The sequence below is a fragment of the Scophthalmus maximus genome, chromosome 5 (assembly GCF_022379125.1).
Source record: "Scophthalmus maximus strain ysfricsl-2021 chromosome 5, ASM2237912v1, whole genome shotgun sequence".
In the NCBI taxonomy this organism is placed as follows: domain Eukaryota; kingdom Metazoa; phylum Chordata; class Actinopteri; order Pleuronectiformes; family Scophthalmidae; genus Scophthalmus; species Scophthalmus maximus.
The window spans coordinates 8772462-8797192 of NC_061519.1; the positions used below are offsets into that span (position 1 = coordinate 8772462).

At 43.3% G+C, this 24731-nt stretch overlaps 1 protein-coding gene across 1 annotated transcript in view; it reads right to left on the reverse strand.

Annotated features, from left to right (window-relative positions):
* The window catches only part of brinp2 (bone morphogenetic protein/retinoic acid inducible neural-specific 2), a 177675-nt gene extending 169838 nt beyond the window's left edge, over positions 1 to 7837 (reverse strand). Inside the window, exon 1 of the mRNA XM_035635611.2 lies at positions 7008 to 7837. The gene's annotated coding sequence lies outside the window, so the exon portion shown is untranslated. The remainder of the gene's footprint in view (positions 1 to 7007) is intronic.
* Positions 7838 to 24731: the final 16894 nt, after the last annotated feature.

Consider the following 24731-nt stretch of genomic DNA (forward strand, 5'->3'; position numbering starts at 1 on the left):
TGCAGCTGCAGTCACCACTCTCTGGACTGGTCCCATCCATGTTTGTTTTTTGTTTGTTCAACGTCATAATAAGGTTGCTGACAGCTCCCTGCATTTTTTTAATGTTATGGTCATGTTGAAATGTTTTGTGAATTAAACATATGCTTTAAGTCATTAAAACAAAGTTTTTGGTAATAATCGACATCGGTATTGGCCCGGAAAAAGACAGATCATTCGACCCCTGGTCAGGACCTGCAGCAGGTTCCGTCACGACACCTCCATGAGAAGATACAGCCCACTGCTTTGGTCTAGATTTCACAACACTGTGGACCCACATCACTTTTGTCAACAGATATCTTCACCAAAACTTACTAGAGCAGAGATACAATGTAGTTGTACCTCCATCAATCAATAATCAATTACTCCGGGACCACATTGCACATGGAACTCCTTACTGTGCAGCTTGGGAACATTGCTTAAATATTTTTTCACAACCACCTATATACTGTGCATGAATCATTATATGTCAATCAATAAAATATATATATATATGCCACTTTGAGGTAAACATCACCATAAACCTCTCTAAAAACAGCTGCAAACCCCAATGAAGGCAGAATGAATTGCAGGGCTGTTGTAATAGTTTCAGTGAAACCAGTTTAAGTGCATGGGATAAAACGTTAAAGCTGCACAAAAAAAAAATTATCGAAACGTTCTATCGAACGCACTTTCTATTGATATTGTTTACGTGTATCGCGATACATATCGTTATCTTTTCATCGCCCAGCCCTAATTTCAAGTCACGATTTGAAAAAGTGAAATTAGCAAAGGCTGCGATTTATCATGTATGTTGTGCAGCGTGTCTGACCCAGGGTTTAAACTTGTGTCAATGGGCATGTACGTCCACAAGCAACCTAAGTAAAATGTGACATTCGCAGCTGACAGACGCAACGCTAAGCAAAAAAGAAAACCGGTGCTTCGGAGGTAGAGGACTTTTGGGTTTAAGACGTCATTGCTTTTGGTCTCTTCTTTCAGACTCCAGTCGGTGTCTGAAAGTGTGCATTTTTTCTAGCTTGGTCCATGTCACCTCTGCTAACATGGAGGGGGCAGGGTTTATGAGCTATATTGCAGCCAGCCACCAGGGGGCGTCTTCATATACTGCCATTAGTGGTCAAAGGTTGAACTGGGACTGCAACTATAATTGTACAAGGATTTAAAGCAAATGTTTGACTTTAATGCTTAAATGATTAAAGGAATAGTATGCCATTTTGAGAGACAACCACCAGGCAGCAGGTTAGCATGAAGTGGAGACAGAGGGACACAGTATTTCCCTGGCTCTGCCAAAAAAGAAATCGCAAAATCAATCTACCGTCATTTAATGCGTGTTTTGTTTCAATAGTAAAAAAAAAAAAAACTGGAGAGGAGAAATAACAGACAACTTTTTAGATTCAGGGGACGTCACTTAATTTTGTGTTATGTTAAGCTAACAACTTTATCTTTAAATGTAACACTCAAGTGTGTCAATTTTCAGTCTTTGCTAGGAAAGATGTGTATTACTCAATTGGCACATCTTCATTTTCAATAAAAAAAAAATTGGACTGACCAATCATTTATGCATTACTTAAAATCCACATCAATCTATTTTCTTGTTACTCCACATCAATCCAAATCATGCACAGTCCAAAGAGCAGTGGTGCAGCAGGTATTGAGAATCTGTTCTGAAAAATAAAAGCCATTATATACCACTGGCTGACAGAAGGATGGTGAAGCCACATACACATCACACAGTGAAAGCAACCTTAAGCCTGACTGGAAACTTATCCCATATACCACCTACCTTTTAAAGGACTGAGAGACGAGACCAGCAGCAAATCTAAAAGTGTGCTAAGTAGCAATCGTTGAAAAAAAGGCTGCATTTTCAATATCGCCCCCGTCCTTGCGTTTTGAAGGACACAGCTATGTCGCATGCACCCGTCGATGTCTGAAGAGCAAACACTCGCATTTACATTTGTATACACGCATTAAGCTGAGGCACTTCTCTGCAGAGTGACTCACGGAGGAGAGAGAGCGACAGTAGATCCGGCTCTGATTTTCTGATCACTTATGAGGCAGAGCACAGGTCAGAGAGGCGGAGGGCATCCTAAAAATATGCAACCTTGGACGACAATCTAAGAGGGAAATGTGTGGGATAAATAAGAGCTAATAGGAGAGGTTAAAAGGATTTTCTTCTCTTTTTTTAGAGAATGACACTAGGTGACATGAAATATTATCTGAATGTGCTTTCACTGGAACTTTGCGATCGGACACCGTCTGAGGGCGTGGGTTTTTTTTTGGAGTTTGGAAGAGATTTCTTAAAACCAAAATCAAATAGGTTCAGAGGAATTCTGCATCTTTCATGAAAAGTTAAATTCAATTAAACTAAAGGCTGGTTCTTGGGAAAACAAAACACAAATGCCCCCTTGCTATGAAAAACATGTTTTAACCCTTTAAGAAAAAAGCAATGGGAGAATATTTAGCTCGCATTTCTTAGCCCATTGGGTCAAATATATACAACAATCAAACATTTTTGGGTGTTTTTCAATTGTTTGCCTCTACCTCTAAATGGTAGAGATGTCACATCATGTTAAAAGCACCAAAATACATACACATACCAAAAATAACAGACAAATAAAAGAAATGAAAACAGCAAAAATGTTTTGGGGCATGAATTAGATCCACTTTGTGTCAACGTTCATTAGACTTGTTTCTTTAAGGCCTCTGACAGTGTCACATGTTGAAAAATGGACGTCATTGTTTACCACTCAAAATCTCCCCAAACAGGGTCCAAATGTCTGGGGTGATTTTCTTGTTACTGACTTCCTGGTTGGATGGGGAATGAACAGGCATGCCATTTATAGACAAAGTGACATCAGCTGGATTTTTGCAGCATAACATACCTCATACCTGGAGATGGTAGAAGTTCAACACTACTCTCACTGAGATACAGTGGCTTAAAATATGCTCTACCAAACGGTTGAACAGGAATATACATGAATATATAAAGAAATGTCCTATAGAGTGTAGTGATATGTTTAAGGGATTGGATCTAAAGTCGTGCAAAAAAAAAAAGTGTCCGTAGAGGCATGTTTATTACAGCTGTGGGACGCTGTGAATTTATTAAATTTCCATACAGAGGAATGCACTTTAGCTCGTTCTAAAAAGTACAGAGCGGGGACCATCAGGGGCCTTTAAATAGATTCCACCAGGTCCTCCTGAGCAAAATGAGAAGGAGTTTAATTTTGCTCTTATTTCATTGCTTTGCCGAGATATTGGCACACTCGGGGAAGGAATAAAGATAAATGGTGAGTCACAGGCTTCGTTCCGCCAACTGTGGCCGTCACCCTGGAAATTGCCTGCGTTATGATTCTGAACCGCGACAACGAAACAGCAATGGAAACACGCGAATGTCTTGTTTTCGTCGAATGCGGCCTCAGGTCTCAAGCAGGGAAGCCAGATATAATGTAAGAGCATTGAGATCTATTAGAGATCTATTAATCCAGAGCTTGCAAGAGGTGAGAGGTGGGAGTAGTGAAAAGTGGCTTCTTCAGTGTGCAGCTTTGTTTTTTTTCTTCAATACTCAAGGGTCGACATTAAGCCTTTCATGTAAAACCTCTCATCTTATAAGTGCTACGAAAAGGTTTATTATTTTCCTGGATTTTTAACTAGTTGAAAAGTATCTCAAGTATCATGATTTAGATGCTTATCCTGGAACTTTCTCTATTCTGAAGGTTGCTTCCATTTTCCTATCAAAAAGGAATAGAATGGTTTCATATCATGTAACAATCCCCTTTAAGAAATATATATTCCAAAGATATGTCAAATATCCTTTTTTCTATGTAATTGTTTCTGTGGTATACCTTCTTGCGATCATTTTTTCGTGATCTGTCTCGAGTGTGTTAATCCGAGATAAATTAGTCGCTTGTTCGACCAAAATGTCTGAGCAAAGTCTTCAAGTAGGAGCCGGCGCCATCAGTAAGAAGAGCAGATGTTCATTATCATACACTGTGCCTACTTTCACTGGAGAAGTGTTGGGTTGTTTTACAAAACTCTTGGTCAAATCTCTCAAATGTCTCACTACAAACCTAACCCAAGTCAAATCAATTATTATCAACTAATTAAAAACTAAATCAAAACAGAATTAGTTGAGCACGTTTCTGATGTGATGCAGAGCACAGCAGTTTGACTTAATGTTTGATTTTTTCTCATGTCATTTTTGCACATTGTGATAGACAGCTGACAGATAAAAAAAAAAGGTTGGTTTGCTTATTCTCAACCATATGATACAATTCTATGGAAATCTCTGACTGCCCCAAATGTAGTTGTGTGTGTCTGCGCAACCCTCCTCCCCCTGAAGAAGGCAACCCGGTACCGTGCATAGACATGGATGGATCACTGACCTTTCCTCCCGGACACAGGGTCCCAGTGACCACAAAGAGATGCAACAAGACTACAGAGTAACGTGCAGCGACCACACAGACACATAAAACAATTACAAAGAGACTGTAAAACTCAAAGAAGCTGCATTGTTTCATGTCACTCTTAGTCTTTGTGCTCTCCTGTATAGCAGGGGTGGAGGGCCAATCTCCTGTCGGTGCCCAGGGGCCCGTTTCCTCACTATCCAACCATGCAGGCAGCTGACGCATTAAAGATAAAACCTGAATAAGTGGGTAAATATAGTGAATGTTTCCTGTTGATTCCATGAAAAGGCCCAACTGAACGGTTGGGTGAAAAATGGTGTGCATCATTCTACAGTCGTCGCATCTCGAACCCAACTGCACACCTACAGTAGGGTGTCTATAGTCGAAGACTTTTACCCGTCAAAGCGCCACGCAAAGGCAGATCGTCTGACAGGAGTGTTGTTCTTCCCTGCTGAAGAGTTCCAGGGATTAGTCCTGGACGCCTGTGGTGGAAAATTTTGAATTCGTCCCTCCCGTCTGAACAGATCTCATTAAGGGACACTCCTGCGCTTCACCATCAACACCAGTCATCTCTGATGACATTCATGGAGCGTTCAAAATTCCTTCGCAATCCGGTCCCGATGTCAGCGCGGGTGTGCAACCCTGCCACCTTTACACATCACGTCATTAGATCTCTTTGTGTCACACACCACACCATGCAGTTGCTCTTTGTTCAGTAAAAAGGACCGGATTCATTCGTGTCCTTGATTCCGCAGGATGTTGGAAACTGCCCTCCGAGGTACTGCTCCGCGTTAAGCGGCTGCATCACATCATTTCTGCAGATTTTTTGTCGGCAGCACATTTGTATGCTGCTAATCTCCTGATCTACCACATCCCAAAGGTTTTCTACTGGATTCACACCTGGAGGCCGGGGTCACTGAAGTTCACTGAACTGGATTTGTCATGTTGTCACAAAAAAAAAATGATTTTGAGACGAATGTTGTCCTCCCCCCTCACCATTACACCAGCACCTGTGTCCAACTGCAGCCTCGCTTTTCTGTTCTTGGCCGACGGGTGTGGAATCTGAGGCCGGTCCGGCTCAAGGTTTGACGTGTTGTTCCCACGGAGATCATTTGATTTGCTCGCCGCAGTTGGTAAAGAGCAGTTATCCGGGCTGCCGTAGCCCTTCTCCTCGGACCTCTCTCATCGGCAGAACTGCTGTTCGCTGGAGCATAAACTCCAGAGACTGCTGTGCACCAACAGTCATGCCACAAAGTCACAGAGATCACACGTGAACGCTGAGAAAATGCCCCGGAAATAGCTATTATGTGCCTGTATAGTGAGTGTCCATGTGGGTGCATGGTGTATTCTTTGACTGGTACAGTATTCAGAGATCACACGTGGATGCTTTTCTTCCAGCTCGACGGGCTCCGACTTTGTTTTGCCTTCTGTCTCCTGCATTCTTTGTTTGACAGGGTCTCTTCCCCACCTCGGGTCTCTGGCAGCGGCAGTGGGCGTTCAGAACCGAGCGGAGGCGGCAGCGCCTCTTCTCCGAGGATTTCTTACGGGCCACATACAGTTGTAGTCTCGACAAAGTAGCTGACAGGTAAATGCTGTGCTTACACGGTTCAGAGAATTTGTGAGAAATTGCGGTGTGCGTAGCAGGCATTCAGGGTGACTGATGGAGCAGGAATTTCGCACGCACGGGCAGAGAGAGAGAGAGAGAGAGAGAGAGAGAGGAGAGAGAGGAGAGAGAGACAGAGAGGAGAGAGAGGAGAGAGAGACAGAGAGGAGAGAGAGAGAGAGGAGAGAGAGAGAGAGGGAGAGGAGAGGAGAGAGAGGAGAGGAGAGAGAGAGGGTGGCAGGCAGGAAGGTATTCACTGGGTAGGAACGACAGCATGAGCGCGCACACGAAACGCACACGTTGGGGTTGAAGGACAGGTCGGACTCAGCTTCGGTTTTCATGTCAAATGATGTGACAGGACTGCACCCAAAAGGGGAAAACTGCAAAGTTACATTATGCAAATATACATATACATATATATATATAGTCTGCCACTATTTGGCACAGCCACAGAGATTGCCAAGGCATGGTCGGACTGTAAAGGGTTGCACTAGACAGCACCCTCACAGGTTTTAAAGCCCCGTTCTGAACACGCACACTTGTACTGGTTCCTGTGAGGGAAGGGCCACGTGTGACCGCTGATGTGCATTTTGGTCGCGCACTCTCTTTGCAAAACATTCCTCTTTTTTTTTCTTTTTTTTTTTTGCACACACATTGACCACTACAAGGAACACATTCCCGCTGGCTTGGCCACCCAACCCCGCCGGTGTGAAAAAACGAGCTAAACGAGCCTCCCATCTAACTCATCTCAAGTCGGACCCCCCATCCATCCAACCCCTCCTCACCCTCACCCTCTGCTGATCGACCGTGCGTCACGACTTGATCCCGGTCACAAGGGGACCGACCGTCCGAGCCCAGTCGTGTGCGCTGCGCGTAAATACGCACGGCGTCGCGGCTTGACAACACACCCTCCCCCCCTCGCTCTTCTGTGATTACCGCCAGCGAGGAAACAAACGCACCTCACTCACCCAGGGTGTGAAGGCAGGTCCTTCCCGAGCGTCTCTTGATGGGAGTCCCTGTATCCAGTAAAAAGAAGGAGGCGGTTTAAAGCCCGTGCGGCAAAGACGCTAACGAGGACGGCGGCTGTACACGCCACCGACTTCTCTCCTCCTCCTCCTCCTCCTCCTTCTTCTCCTCTTCCTCTGTGCGTTCCTCACTCCGCACCTCTTCCCCGAGGCAGCGGCTGTAGTAATCCAGACATTGTTCTCTTTCTCCAACACATGTAATCAAAAAAATTTTTAAAAAACAAAACAATTGACAGACTCCGATTCGCGTCACAGTTCACAAGTTTGCAGTTGAGCTTTGAATTCTGCTCTCTGATTTGAGACGATGTAATCCGGTGTCCAGGAATTAAAAACAAAAAGCCAGAGCTCCCATTTTACATTGTGTTGGCCAGGAGCAGTTGAAATTGCTGAGAAAGTTTGCCGCCCGCGTGGTCGAGGGACGGATGAGACCGGGCGAGAAGGGGGGGGGGGGGGGGGGGGGGGGATCCCAGAAGGATTGTTCTTCTCTCACTTGCCTCAAAATAAAAACTCGCCCTTCAGAGGGACTGTGGTGCACCTGCGGCCAAGGCGGAGACGCGCAGGTATCCACAAACTGAAGAAGAAGAACAAAACGGAGCACCCTCTTCTGCTCTGTCTGTCTGTCGTTTTCTTTTTCTTCTTTCCTTTGAATTATTCCCGGTCGCCCGAGTCTCTGTGCGCCACGGTCATCACTCACGGTGCCAAGCCTGGCGTTGCTCTTCCAACTGGCTGAGGGGAAAGCGTCTCCCTCCAGCAACGCTCCTCTCCCCTCTCTCTCTCGCTCACTCCCTCTCCTCTCTCCCCTCTCTACAAGCTCCGTCCATCCTCCTGTGCTGAAACCACACCTCGCTTGGCAGTGATTGGCTTAGAGCCGCAGAGGGGGAGGAGGAGAGGGAAGGAGGTGAGGTCGCGATGACGAGCAACGGGTGGAGGAGCGAGGAGGGAGGATGAGGGGATAGGGGGTTGAGATGTCTTGACGAGAGAGAGGATGGAGAGGAAGATGGGGGGAAAGTGGGATAAAAAGAGGGGAGAGAGCGTGCCAAGAGAGTGTGTGTGTGTGTGTGGGGGGGGGGGGGGGCAGTTCATGCACTGAGCTCTATGTGTTTGAGCCCAAAGGGACGGGCTGGCTAATGAAAGTGAAAATGCTTCCCTCCTTTTTCCTCATTCATTCTCAGCGCTTTAGCCAAATTTGTCCGCAAAACCTGCTTTGACTCCCGGCAAAAATTAATTCATACTGACAGTGTCCCCCATTACGGAGCGGAGTCATAACACTTCTGTCCGTCTGTCTTCCTGCTTCCTTCTCTTTATAAAATCTGGTGTCTGTCAGCCGAGCGGCTTCCTCGAGTCTGTAATGAATAAGTAAGTGGTTGAAGGGAGGCTGGAGAGTGAAGTGCATGCTGAATATACTGCCGAGGGGCGTCGGGAGGGAAATAAGTAACAGCATGAGCCGCCTCTGTAATGGGAGCAAATGAGGTGGGCCGGATATTGTTGTGGCACAACCGCACATGGTAGAAGGGAGAAGGCCGACGAAAATGACTTGACAACTACCGGGAGAGGATTTGATTGATGGTAACGCTCCAGGGAGTGTTTCAATATGAACTTGGTTAACTCTGAGCCACATGAGACATTCATCACTGGCTGCCACGCTGGAGCGAGATGCTCGCTGCGAGCTTGGCAGCATTTTATTTAGAGAGACACCTGAGGAACATCTTCACAGGAGGTGCGGCTGCCTATTTGCAGATAGCATAAAGAGGAAATGTAAAACAGAAACCCCTGCAAATCTGCAATTGTGAAATATGTGACGTGATTAAAAGCGGTCTTGACTTCTGAGAACAAAAAAGGAAACAAAATGTCTTCCTAACTGCTCAAAGTATTGTAAAGTTGTCAAAGGATTGTGGACACTTGTGTTACAATTAAGTTTGAGTTATTTAGACCCCAAGGCAGATTCAGACAAAACACACTGGCTGAGTACAATAAAGTTCTTTATTTGGCCTTCAGCCAGTCTGGGTACTTGCAGGCCGAGTGTATTGGGGAGATGAACAGGAGAGATGGAATCCAGGTGGAAGGTGATGGCGTCTGGTGCCGGGGAGCTGGTGGAGAACTGGTGCAGGCTGGAGCGAATGGTAGCTGGTGGGGACAGGACGCAGCAGAGGCAGGCTGTGCTCCGGTTATGGCAATCACTGGAGGTGACGGAGGCATAGGTGAGGATGGCATGAGTAAAGTTTACTTTCACTAGTATACGAGGGCCTGGAGAGTTACCACATAGAGCAGAACAATCTGGCGACGGGTGAGTGGAGAGCCGGGGTTCTTGTACTAAGCTTGATGATGATGAGAGTCATGTGTGCCAGGTGGTGATTGCCGAGCCACGCCCCTGCTGAGAAACACACACACACACACACCAAGAGGAGGGGACACGGGGAATGACAGACAGGGAAACAAACAGGAAACACTGGGGAAGTCTAGAGGTCACAGAAAGGGCTGTGACAACTTGAGCTTCTTTCAGACATAAAGTGAGCTCTGGACATTTTTTCCTGAACTTTCCGTGAGTGAGGACGCAAATGTCAACTAACATTGCCCCAGTCATTGCCCGGAACTTTTTTCTGCCAGTTACCTGGCATAATCTCGGGATAATGCCTGAGTGAGCTCATGAGAATACCCCAGGAGAATCTCCCCGGAGGATTCACAGCAAGCAAGTGGACGTGCTGATGACTGTAAACAAAAACGCTGTTTTTCCACAGCAGAATTACAGTCATGTCCTGCCTCCTGCAGCCCCACCCTTATAATAATGACAATCATTTCCTTTATATAGCACCTTTCAGAAGTAGCTTCGCAAAGTGAACACCCTTGCAATATCGCTTCGTATCAAACCATTATCTTTTAATTTAATCCTTGTTCTTAGAATTTACACCTTTTGCATTGCGCTGTTGAGTCCAGTAAAAAATACAAACCCTAACAAAAGTGTTACCAAACACACTTAAGTTATGTTTGCTTGAACTCATCATTCAGCCTTAATTCAAGAATCAGAGAAAGATGAATTGATGTTCACTCGGGGAGGAGAAATATCTTACACATGACACGTAACTTCTTGAACTCTGGTCACGACCTTTATTTACCTCGGCGGCAAAGATGGAGTTTCACGGAGTTAATTCAGGTGCATGAGTACAGAGATTATGTTCAATGTCCTCAAACGACCGAAGTCAACAGCAAGCTTTTCCCATCGAAACATATTTTACTTGAGAATTTATGGAAAACTCTGATGCAACATTCACTCCCCACACCGTAAATCATCTTGTTCTCATTTAGCACCAAATTTTTGTGTAACTCTCATACTGAGGAAGACTTCCTTCCATTTGATTGGCAGGAGGGAACGTTATACGGGCCGAGTCCACACAAGTCAAATGCACACATTTAAATCATTGTTAATCAGTGGTGTGCTGTCTGCTTGAGTGAGTGCGGCACGCATGCATTTGATCAAGTGGTCTGGGTGCCAGCCATGTAGAAACAGAAGAGGCAGATTGGCGAGGTCTGCTTCTCAAATACTCTGGGGCAGTTAAGCACCAGATGACAAGCAGCTGACTGGGGCCGTCCTCAGCTTCACCCATGAGTGACCTGCAAAGACAAACTCCGACGAAGGGCGTCACAACAGACATCAGAGGAGCAGTCCAGGCCTGTTTGGCAGAGAAATAAATGAATGGATGCAGCGTGCACTCATAGGTCCGCAACTTCAGGGGGATGCAGACATCTGTGGGACTCTGGATTGCATCTCAGGCTTGAACGGGATCAGATGAGCAGAGAAAGTAATGTAAATCCAAATAGCATCACTGTCAAAACATTCCTGGATCAGGAAAGATAAATAAAATGGTAGGTGCACAAAAAAACAAGGAGGAGGACATCAAATAAAGACATGCACATTAAGTGCTAGTAAGGCATGTTAGGGTGTTAGGTGTCAGGAGAGGAGGTGCCATCGAAAGGGTCTTCAAGGCATTCTTAAAGATCGAGAGGGAAATCCCTGCTCTGATGGCATTTGGTGGCTCGTGCAACCATCTGAGAACCACAAATGCGAATACCATAAATTGTGAAGACGTTGTGTGCAGCAGTGGCAAAGCCAGATGACGTCGCTGACCAAGAAGGAGCATAACCTCGCATGACTGAGTGGAAGTATACGGGTGCAGACCCAAAACATGCTCTGCGGGCGAGCATTAGTGACTTGCCATGGAAAGCAAGTGAAGGTTGATGAGCAGCAGAGTGACATTTCCCCTGATTGAAGGCTGATTGAAAACACAACATTTTGGACCAACTGTAGAGGAACTGTCCGTTAAGGGAGACCCGCAAAAATGGCATTGCAGTAGTTGAGGTGAGAGTTAACCATGACCTGTAAGAACTGGGTGGACTACTCAGTCAGGTAAGGCCTGAATTTTGTTGTATAGTGCAAAGTGGCTTGACTGGTACAAGACAGATACAACATGGTCAGAGAAGGAAAGCTGGCCATCAAACAAGGCACCCAGGTTCATCGTGACAGTGGTCGGGACTAATGATGAGGAGAATATTTTGATGTTGTGCTGGAGAGAATGATTGGTTATTATGATCAGTGTGACAGAGATTTAGTTGATGGCGGCGTTCCTTCATCCATGTGGATACAGTATTTCTGCAGAGATTCGCGTTGAGACAATGGGGTCATTTGTCAGGAAAGACGGGTACATTTTGGTGTCGTCTACATAGCAGACCATCATTTACAATTACATTCACTAACAACACCAAGCACTCATTCCTTTACTGAGAAGCAAGCTGCAGGACAGGAAAATGATAGACAGCCAATCGTTGGAATTCAGGAAACCAATACATCATTTTACAACCTCCCCCTTTAGAGTAATATTTGAGAGCAGTGGCAAAAGGTTATAGTAAAAGAAATAAAAAAAGTTTGACTAATTTCACTAATGACTCCCCATCGCCATTTACATTTACCAGGGATTTGTTTTTTCTACTAAGTTACAGTAGTTCAGTGGGCTACAATCCGTAACTTGTCGCTGACCATGGCAAAACAGTCAGCCAATCAGGAGGGGGGCTCAGAGACGTCACAAATCACAGTGAAGTGTGAGTGGGGAGATGTAAAACTATATGGAGATGATTTTTGGAACTTTAATCCACAAATATATATCATCAAAACTCCAAATTAAACACAGCAAATGTGTAAAATATGGGACCTTTAAAAACATAATTTTTAATGTTCATCCCTCACCTCATTGTATGGACATGCAAAGTGAAGCCCTCATCACTGTTAGTTATTGGGGGACTTTTTATTGGCAGGATGAGCATTCTTAGTGCTAAATCATTACATTTTATTTAGTGAAAAGCAAATGTGCTTTTTGTTGTCCTCATCAGGATATTCAGTGTGAGAGTACTTACTCCTGCTCTTGTCATTCCTCCATTTATTCCCCCTCTTGAAACACATGAGGGATTAGAGCCGAGACATCTTTCACAGAAGACTGTGATGGTAAAGGAGCAAGTGGATGACACCAGCTCACTGATATCCACAGGATATGTACTTCTTTTGTCCCGGGCTAAGACAGTACAACACCCGTTCAGTAACTATGTTTGATCTCCCTTTTTTAATATTTCCCATTTTTTTGCTGTGGTGTTAAATAGTGGATGCATTCAATGATAATCACAGCCAAAAGATGTTAATGTGTCTTTCTTCATGCAGTGATACATGCATGTATCGCAATTCTGCAATGGCTGTTATCACATGTGATTAGGAAGATGGATACACTCCTGAATGAGACTGTATGCCATGATGCCTCCTATACATTTTTATGTGTTTGTTGACATTCTCAGATTCTCCCACTATGACACTGGAAGTAATGTCAAAATATATCAAAATATATTTTGACATTATGGTACAAATATTCAATGTACTGCGAGAAAGTTTGGAGAAACCCTTAATTCTGAGTTTTTAAACTGACTGATGATTTTACTCGTGGTAGATTTGGTAATCCATTTGATAACAGGAAACTTACTTGACAGAGAAGCTGATCACCCGAATATCACAGTGATCCAAAAGTCTGTGTGGCATGTAATTTGTAGGGCATTGGGCAGCCCCTGGGAAGAAACTCAGTCCCTGTGCATTCAGATGCATTACTTGTGCAGGTGCATGTGTAAGATAGTCATCTATCTTTGGCATGCAATGGTTAGCGGAAGCCTGTCTTTGGGTGTCATAGTTGCAGAATTTAGCTTATATCTTGCAAGACGAACCGTGTTCAATATAAAACATACTCAGATAGAGCGATAGCCATTCTGTTTGTGAGATGACGTTATTATTTTGAGAGAGCAAAATACACTCACAGAGACCAAAAATAGGCTGATTTTTTGGGGGCGCCATGCACTGACCACTTGTTGATCTGTATAACGAACCAGAAATCTCCTCAACATTGAGCTCCTTGAAATAAATACTTCTGTTTAAGTTATCCACGGTCTCCATCTTCCTGAGTCAGTGTCGACAACTTTTCGATTACACTATCCATGGAGAAAATATGTACTTTGACTTTTAACTTTGACTCATGCCCCATGTCCTAACATGGAAGAGGCAGGGTTTATGACCTATACTGCAGCCAACCACCCATGGCAATCCAGATGACTTAGCTTGACTTTCGCAAGCAAGGTGCTATGTCTGCCATCTTTATTTACAGTCTACGGCCTCGACGAGCAGTGTTTCATTGTCTGAATAATGGAGACAACTTCAGGCTGGTTTTCCATTCATTTAATAGGTGGTACTGACTTAAGGCCTCTACTGCATTTCCTCCAATTGGTCGGGCTGTCTACAGGCTATCATTTTATTCATACTGATTGGTAGGCAGTGTTCTATTCATTTAGATTGGTGAGCTCACTACAGGCTCTTGCATCACATTCTAATCTGATAGGGAGATGCTACAGCACACGGGTCAAAAACACAAATAGCCGCAGATATCAGCAGATAGAGAAAAAAACCTATAGAGTGAACACATAATCACCTGCATGGTGTAATGAGTGTGTTAAACTGCTGAGCGGCTGTAATGGCTCCTCTTCACAGCCACCTCTCTGGGCTCTCGTCTGAGTGTCAACACATTACAAGCGTGATTCTACCACAGTGAATACCCTGTAAAGCCACTGAAGCCATTTCTCCTCTAATTACACCAGAAATAGAACATGATGGAGCGCCTGCTTTTCTCTTTTTTCTCTAAAGCTAGCAGTCCATAAAGAGCGAAAGTGCCCACAGAGCAAGAAATGAACAACGCGCTCTCAGAAATCCTCCTTCCTGGTTTGGTCAAAAGATGTGGCAGAGGGTTGAGCCTGTTTAAATACAAAGGCCTGATAAATGGACCAGACCATGAACTGCATCAGGACGGGGGTGATGGTTTCGCTGCATGTTGTTTCTCCTTTGTATTTTCAAATGGTTTGATCAGCCAGTATGCTGTCTTCTTAGCTGTGTCCCAATTCAGACTACATTTAAAGGTGACATATTATGCTCATTTTCAGGTTCATACTTTTAATTTGGGTTTAGAAAAGGCATCAGTGTTCTCATACTACCCATTCCTGCAGCTCCTCTTTTCACGCTCAGTCTAAAACGCCTGGATTTATTTTAGCCCCTCCTCCCCATAAACCCCAGTCTACTCTGATTGGCCAGCTGGCCCAGTGTGTTGTGATTCGTCAACCGATTTCAAAATGTGTAGGTAATGTCACGGCCCTCCACCAGAGAAGTGGAGATTTACAGCTTGCAGGTGGGGTTACCCCAAAAGAGTACAACTGTGACAACACAGTGGGCGAGAAATCTCAACCAGTTGTTCAGAGTCAGGTTGTAGGGTTTAACCAGCTCACAAAAAACCCCACAGGGTGGTCTTTTTTCACAGTTTGTGGGCCGGCAGGCTCCACAGATACCCACATTAATGTGCACAAACCTGAAAAAGTGATTTTTGCATTATTTGCTGTCCCATTTCGAAGGCTCCTTCAAACCTAGCTGACAAATGTTTCCTTCCTTCTGGGTTTGTTGCGGGCGTGCCAGACCAGCCGATAGTCATGCCTTATGCACTTCTGTAACGTCGTGAATCCCCACATAATAATTTAGCATAGGTGTACCAAAAAGCACAGCAAAGGAGGTCATCAAACATGATACATAAAAAGGCCCTGCACATCTCTGGATCAGTCATGTTACACCCAGCCTGTTACTCCAAGCCTCAGCCTGTTAAACCTCTGTTCGGTCCTCCGGCCTCATTGCCTCTCCTTGACTGTGTTTTAATGCAGCTAAACTGACAAGCGGTTTTCATTTACACATATGCTAATGAATGAGGAAGAAATAGACTGGCGATTTAATCCCCAGTTCATATGTCAAAATGTCATTTCTAAAATGCTGCACCACTGTAGTACACAGCAATTAAACCTCTGTCCGGTTCCACTTCTACACCATGTTTGAATGCAGCTGAATGACGATCTACGTGTCAGACAACGGACTGTATATGAAATACATGAGATATATATATATATATATATATATATATATATATATATATTTATTGCCTCAGCATATTATTGATAACCTGAAGACATCCTTTTGTCTCCCCCGGTGTGAAAATGACCATATGTCCAAAAGAGAAGTGTAGTTAACTAGCAGCAATGCTAGCAGTGTAGCTCAAACACTGGCTATCATATGTCATAGAATATAGAATATACATTTCTCTTTTCCATATGTTTGTTCTTCAACAACTTAATTTACAAAGCATGTCTGTATGCTGCAGCACTAACACCATACAAAACGGTGATAAGCACCCATGGAAAATTATAGACCAGTATCCCTACTACCTCAATTTTCAAAAATATTAGAGACACTATTCGTGAAACAATTGGACCTCTTAATTGCTAAATATAGATTTTTGAGTGAACACCAGTATGGATTTAGAAAAAAATCGAACTACTACATTTTCTGTAATGGGGATGGTAGACGAAATATCAAAGGCAGTGGAAAATGATGAATGTTCTGTTGGTATTTATATTGATCTACAGAAGGCGTTTGATACCATAGATCACAGTAAATTAATGGCAAAATTAGAGAAGTATATAGGATAAGAGGTAAGCTCACTCTTGGATGAAAAGCTTTTTAGAAAATAGACAGCAGAGTGTACAAATTAATAATACCTTGTCAGGATATAGGAAAGTTACCTGTGGAGAACCCCAGGGATCGGTCCAAAAGTTTTTATACTTTATATTAATGACATATGAAATGTTACTGATTTGTTTAAATGTGTAATTTTTGCAGATGATACAAATTTATTTTGCTCGAGGAGAAATTTGAAATATATTTTGTATAATATTGAAGTGAAGCTGAAAATCCTCTAGAGCTGGTTTGATGTAAATAAATTGTCTCTCAATATCAAGAAAACTAAATTCATGGTTTTTGGAAATCAGAAAGTAATAAATGAGGACATTAAATTAATAATATGTGATGTTGAAATTGAAAGAGTCTTTGAGACAAAATTTTTAGGGGTTGTGATGATCATAAATTAAATTGGAAAAAGCATATTGACTATATAAAAGGAAAACTATCAAAGACAATAGCAATCCTGTATAAATCTAGGGATGTATTGAATTGCCAAGCTTTGCATATTATGTATTGTTCACTCTTTCCTCCTTATATATCTTACTGTGTGGAACTATGGGGAGCAACATACAAAACAACTTTAAATTCAATGATCTAAAGCTATATGCATTATTAATAAAGCTGGTTACTATGATAACAGTAATCCACTGTTTATAAGTTCCAGAGTATGAACTTAAAGGATTACATTTTATTATAAAATAATGCAGATAATATTCAGGGCTAAGTCATTTCCAGACTTCCATGGTTTGAGAGCTATTTACTTTTTAAAAAGCAAATAAAGAGATTAAAAGGAGATGTATTTCTATTGTGGAGGTTAAAGTTTTGAACAATTCTAACTTAAATTTTAAAATGTGCAACTCTCTTTTTTGTTTTCAAGAAAATGGTTTGTACTGCTATTTTTGAGGGTTACAAATGTGAAAAATGTATGTATTTGTTTCCTTAATAATATCTTGGTTTCTTTGTTTTCTTATTTTTGGGTTTTCAAGAAAATGGTTTGTAATGCTTTTTATATAAATGAGAATCATTTATTTCCTTGAGTCTTGGTTTCTTTATTTTCTTTGAGGTGGTTAGATTAAATGGATAAGAAAATAGAATAGGCATACGTAACTTTTGCTTCTGCCTAAGCCTTTTCAGTCACTATTTACTGTTGGAGCTTACATTGTGATATGTTTATTATTATTGTTTTTATGATGATGACTGGACAAACAAAACTAAAACAAAAAAAACAATTTTATTTCAGTTTTCCTTTCAAACTAATTAGGACAATGTTTATTAATGCAGGTATCAATACACACACTAACTGACACATTAAGAGAAGACAGAAGAGAAAAATAAAACCTTTTTCTCTTATTTCTGACATAAGTTTTTTTCATTTCTGCCTGTTGTTAATCTTCTTGTCTCTCTGAGCAATCCATTAATTTACTCACAGTGAATCCACTTCACAGCTTAATTTGCTTTGACTGTCTGTAGGCCTTCTGTCTTCCATTCCGTTCTCCTCACATCCTCATTGCTGTTCCACCTTCTCTCACACCGAGCTTTGTCCGCCTCAATGTCACGCCGGCAAGGCAAAGACAATTAAGGTGTATAAATATGTAAATATGGTCATGGCAGCTCAGCGGGAGGGACGGCGTAATGACATTTTCTGCCCTCGTTCGGCTAATCCCCGAGACACCTTCGAATTAGAAACCTTAATGACAACCAATAACGCACAGATGGTCAAACTCTGGGGGCACGCGGCCTCTTCTGATGCTGCCCAGGCTCCTTGCGGCATTGCTCTTCATGCCAACAATACACACACACACACACACACACACACACACACACACACAAGCACAGACACACAGATAAGCACATGCAAACAAGGAAACCGGCATGGGCATGCAGAGAAGCAGGAACACATGATGTTAAACACTTGCACACACACACACGCACACAAACACACACACACACGTTCGCACACTACCTAGCCAGATGCCACCCGTGCTCATGGGGGTGATCATGGTCGTAACTAGAAGGTCAGGTCTTGGCAGGCCAGTTAAGGCCGCACTGGCCTCGGCTTCCGTGTGTTTTCCATGCGTGTGTGCGTAGGGGTTATTGTTTGGTGTCTCAGGTAATATGTCCGGCGAGGCTTTGTGGCAGATGTCGACCATCCGTCTTGCAAAGCTGACATATAGAAACACTCCCCGCGGCCCCATCTCACGAGAGTGAGTGCGAGGTAGAGAGGGGGGAGGAATGCAAGGAAAGAGTGTTTGTGTAGAGTTTATGAGTGTGTGTGTGCGTGTGTGTGTGTGTATGTGTGTGTGTGTGTGTGTGCGTGCGTGCGAGGGAGAGCAAGGTGGAGAGCCAGGGAGGGATCGAGATGTTTTGGCTGTTTTCCTGCAGTAATTAGTTCAACCCAGCTATTTGTTCTTCCTGCCTCTATTAGATGGGAACATGTTTCTTCTGGGAGTGAGCAGGTTTTTATAGAGGGCAAACCGGTACAGGGGCAATAGAAAGATTAGTGGGGAGTTGCCAGGCTCAGTCAAAAGGTCTAAAAAGAAGAGGGCATACAAATGTCAATCAGCTCAGAGATAATGTTTCATGCAATACTTTCTTAGATGATACATATGTGAAACATTTTTGATGTGATGTGATCTTAGAAAATCAGTGGATATCGCCCTTTTAATATTTTGCTAAATTGTATTTTTTACAGTCTCTTGCCCCATCCATTCTCCGGATACATTTTCTTGTTGTTCCTCTTCTCAACTGATGCTGCAATATGAAGGTGAACGTCCACGTCCAGTCTGACAGATCTTTCTGCAGCGGCGTTTCCAATGCAGTTGTCGTGACGACATGTCGGAAGGGAAATGTGCAGCTTCTCTATGATTAATGTGGGAACAGATACTTCAGCACACTGTCCTATCAATTTTGCTTTGAATATGAGACGTGGACAAATGAGAAACACATTTTGGCTAAATGGTCTTCAAAAAGTCGATAAAGAAAATCACCGGTAAATATGAATTTCATATAGATTTATTCACACGCACAAGTGAATTTTATGCTGGTATAATAAAGGAATTTGAAAAAGTAGAGCAACCCAACCAAATGCTACATCATAATGAGGGTTAATGAAGGAAAATGTAATTGTAATGTTATTCAATTGTAGGTTGTAAAGCCCTCTCTTGTTGAACGCTTCAAGGCTGTTTCACCTGTACTCACACACCAGTGATGTAATAGTTCATTGACACACCCTGGAGTTCACTGCATCACCGCAGCAAGATGAGGCTCCGTCCACAGAAGCAAATCTCCATCTACACTAACACGCCTGAATATTCCCACAATCACACGACCGTTCACGTACTGTACACTGGGCATGCAAGTGCTGTTGTAAACTCGAAGCAGATTGTGTAGTCAGAAGCACTCTGGCTTCCTCCGTGCAGTCCAAAGACGTGCAGATTGGGGATAGGTTATTTGGAAACTCCTCAGTGTGAATGTGATAGTGAATGGAAGTTTGTCTCTGTACATTGGCGACCTGTCCAGGGTGCACCCCGCCTCTCGCCCAATGTCAGCTGGGATTGATGACCAGCTCCCCCCAACTAGAACCCGCTGAAAACAATCTTCTTCTTCTTTTTTCAAGAGGCTAATAACATAATTTCTCTAGCTGGCAACCACCATTAAAAGATATAGGAAGCTGAGTCTCTAGCGGCCTTGTTTTCCCATTCTTGTTCTTGGTTTTGCATTAACGAGTTACATGAAAATATATTTGTTTCCCACTTCACAGGAGCTCAAGTGCCTCTCACGGAGAGTTTGCCAGTTGCTGGAGACACTGGGAGAGAGAGAGAGAGAGAGACAGAGGCTGTGCCTCCACCACTCAGCCATGACCTCAACATGTAGCCACTACCCTCGCCGACACACACACACTCCATGGTGATAACACATTGCTCTGAGCATGGAAGCCTCATTACAGTACATGTGTCGATACATTATGAATGGCCTTAAAAAGTTATCCGTCACCCGAATTTGTTTAAAAATGTATCGACCACTGTACTCACACCATGGCTTGGATCTTTTTCTGCTCATTACGCCGCCCGCCTGAGCAACAAAGTGCACGTGATTTCAGTAAAAAAAAAAAGGGATTTCTCTCCGAGGCATCCCTGTCGATGGCTGAGCGGCAGCCGCAGGACCACAGGAGGCTGCTCTGTGCGTCGCAGATATCTGGAAAGGACAGAGAGCACATTTAATTGGCCCGTCAGATCACAGCTTCCTAACCAACGCTACTTACCAGGGAAGAGCATTACCGATTTGTTTGCACAACAGTCCGTGGTTTTAGGGTTGAAATGAAATTAACACTGTAAAGAGATCAGGCTGTGTACGAGTCCGACGAGCACCCTTTGTCATCTCTTCTTACGTTCATGCTGATGGAAGTCCTCCTCCTTTAATATTTAAATCCCCTTTAAAAAACAATTAACAATTTGTTTGGCTAGAAAAAAACTAAACAAGACGTGGAACTTAAAGAGCTGGAAGCCTTGTTGGTGCTACGGTCATACAGTCATTTGAGGACTCAAGCACAAAAAAGGCGGTGGGCAGCAATAAATGATATATACGGAATGAAGGAGGCAGTAACATGGGCATACATGAAGCTTAAAACATCCATCCATTTATGTTAAGTAGCTTATCTAAGGCGTCGTGGTGGTAACAGGCAATCGCTCACTCCCTAGCCACTTCCCATAACTCTTCTAAAGGCATTCCCTTAATCCCTCTGGTGCGTTCTGGCCATGGGCAGTGCCAGGCTTTTTCCATTGCTGTTGCATAGTAGTCACTATATGAGGCTGCGGGTCGTCACATGATGCGTGGCCTGCGGGCGCATATTCTTCATCCCAATCCGACTCCCAGAGATCCTGATCCTCACTGTTTTGCTCCGTCACCTCCGTGTTGCACACCACAGGGAGAGCTTCGCGGTTGTTTGCGCTGATTCATTAAGAGAAATGCATCAGTCAGGATCCCTGACCCCTGTCGCGAGACTACGTCGTAGTCACACTACGCAAGGTTTATCATTTTTGTGTTTTTGTTTTTCACAAATGATTAGTGTTGCTTAGGTGTTGCTACGTCAAAACCACCCCCCGGCGCTGCCCATGTTTCTGGCTCCTTCTCCCAGTTGGACGAAGTTTACCTCCCCTCCACAGAGGTGTCCTAGAGGGCAGACCCCAGCCCCAACTGGTTCCTGTTAATGAAACAGCCTGCATGATTGTCCTCCTGCTACAGGTAAAATCAGTCAGTGTCAGTAAGGTGCGTATCATCGATAGGTCCCAGCAAACTCCCCCCCCCCCCCGTGGGAGGGAGTTCTGGGAGTTGTCTTTTTGTCCGCCTGAGTGTGATTGTAATTTTGGGTGCAGAATGAATTTTGTGCACTGGCATTTTTTTCCCCAACGGGTACAAAATGCTATTTTAAAATTCTGCTGCCCCTGCTCTCTGCTTGCTCCCATGGGACGAGCACCAGCATAGAAATAAGGAGCGTCGCTAGATATGCATATGGATGCATAAGTTAGGACGATGCAGGAGGTCCCTGGAGGTGATTCACCTGCTTGGTGCAATTTTGGGAAACCTGAACACCTAACAACAAATCTATCGGCCAAGGCACGTCATGCCTTGTTGTCAGGTCCGGTTCTAGACTGCTTTGATTGAACATGAGCATCGCTTGGGTTCCGTCATCAAAAGTCTATAACCTGAACTCAGTGTTTTATATTATCTCAAACTAAAGCCATGGAATCTAATAACCCATAAACCAAAATGTATTTGAGTTACTGATACTTGGTCTGGGACGGATCGAGACGACGAGCAGTAACATTAATGTCGCAGGAAGATGACCTGATGAAATCAGTGCATAGTGACAGAGAAGAGACAGAGAACAATGCAAATAACCATGACCCACAAACTCTAAACTATAAACGCAGCCAACTTGGCCAACACACATCAATGTTACTTCCAGAAAGTGATTCAAAACTACAGAAATTAATTTTAATTGAAACTATTAGCACGGGACATCAGCAAGATAAATCTAGCAGCGACACATCAAACCACGTGCATTAACTAAAACCGCGCTATTCTCATCTGAATCAAGTATGAGCACAGAAGGCTGATAACCAGAGTTGTGTAGTAAGTGAAATGATTGAGAAGTAACTGCTCTCCACTGTGTATCAGTTTTTTTTTGACGGCCAGACCAACCAATCAGACATTTTAAACTTGTATTATTTCGATGTGGCATGTTTGTAAATTAGCCAGATCCACTTGGACAAAATAAAATACTTTTCAGTTATTATTGAATTTTGGGGACAGTCTCGCGACAGGGGTCAGTGGTCCTGACTGATACATTTCTCCTAATAAATCAGTGCAAACGACCGGCAAGTAGTCCAACGGAGACAACTCGGCCGCTCTTCCTGTGGTGGACAACGCGGGGGTGACGGAGCAGTGAGGATGGAGCCGCAACACCATGCTGTCATGTAGCAACTACTAAGCAACAGCAGTGAAAAAAATCCTGGCGCTGGCCATGTGGGGCAACCATCGCCTAACCCTATCCTTATGTTTCTCTGCCTCTGCCATCGTGAGTGTGGTCCGAGTAGGAACTGACTTCTTCGTTCTCTGCTGTACAGTACGGTGATGTCTGTGAACCTCCAGCATCCACTGTCCTCTCATCTTTCGATCAGTCGTGCTGGCCATCTTTACTGTCGGGGATTCTGCACAGTTTTCCTCCTTAACGATGATGTCTTTGCATGTAAGCAATCTTCCTTTCAAGTATGGAATTGGCTTTCACCAAGTGACCTTTTCATGTCTCAGCCATGTGTTGTCTGCAAAGAGCACGTGGCATTTTCAGGGGCCTAAAGCTCCAGTGGATTCATTTGTCTTGGTCTATTGTGATGGAAGTCAGATTATTATCAGTCATACCGAACAGTATCACATTCATCGTCATGCTGACATCAGCCTGATATTGTTTCTCCAGTGCCACACAGTTTCGATCGAAGGGGCCAGCAAAAACTGTTTCATGTTTACCACACTGGAAAAACAATCCCCTCATCGCAAAAGGCAATATATTTTGTAATATAGAAAAACCCGACAGTACAAAAAATAATAATATCAAAATAAACTCTGCCAGTGGATTAAACAGTTCTTTTGTTTCTTAAGCCACTGATGAAAAAATCCAACCCCTAAAAAAACACTGTATGATCATAAAAAGATTTTTAAAAGGTTTTCAGTAATTCAACGTAAAAGCTCAAGTTTCTGGAAAAGGGAAAGCTTGTTTTTTCAATATTTTGTCACATATTGTGTTTTAATTATGTCAGATGGAAAATGAAAAAGTATTTAAATGGATCTATTTTGCAGTTATAGCCCAAACAATGAGGAAAGACCAACAACCATGAAACATAAGGAACATAAGGCATCTTCATTTACCTGCATGACATATCATCACATAACCATGACCATGGATGGCCTTTACGTAATAGAAATATATTAAAATATTAAATATTTTTCAGACTTGTTTTGGTCAGCCCAGCTAAAAACAGGCTGTCTATGAACTTAAAATTAAAATAGGTTAATAATCTTTTGAAAATGATGCATGATAAGTTATTTTTCTGCTCATTAGCAATGACCAAGGAAGTGAATATGAGTAAAACTTCAACGACTTCATTTGAATTGTCCTATGACAGTGTACATGTAATGACTGACACAATACGTCAGTGAGCAGTCAGTTTACTGTAATAATCACTTTGCTTAATCCTATAATACAGACTTCCAGGCTTGGCATGGCCCGCTGAAATATACTTCTGAGTGATAAACCATCTGCTGCCGGGTACCGGTGGTTCACCTTTCAGCCTCCACTTCACCACATTCAATGCAGAGTGATGCTGTCAGAGAAGACGGACTGAGGATGAGGAGGGAGGCTTCATTGAGACAGAGTAACAGGATCTACGGCGGCACCGCAGCTGAGAGGCTGCAAGTGCCTTTCTGCATGAATACTTCAAGTGTGTCACTGTGAAGAAAAGCTCTCCAAATATTTCCCTATCACCAGGGGTTTACACAGTATCTGTTTCTTATGGTAATTCCTTGGGTCAACCAGTCCCCCTGGTTACCATGGCAATAGTTCAGTCTGCAGATGCTGGTTGTTCAGGGAACTTGAGCTAACGGTGATCCTCTGACGCTGCATGCAACTTCCACAACAGCACATTGAATTCAATTCAATTCAATTTTATTTGCAAAGCGCCAAATCACAACATACATTGTCTCAAGGCACTTAACATAGTAAAGTAAATATTACAATATTACAGGGAAAACCCAACAAATCCCACAATGAGCAAGCACTTGGCGACGGTGGATGAGAAAAAATAAATCTCTGGCAGAACCGGACTCAGTTGTGGGCGGAACATCTTTCTCGACTGGTTGGGGAGAGGAGAGACAGGAGGAGAGAAGAGAGAGAGAGAGAGAACAGTTGTACAACCGCCGTTTTAATCTTTACCAGACTTATACTTATAATATTGATACTTATAAATTCAATGATGTTATTAATAACATTACATGTG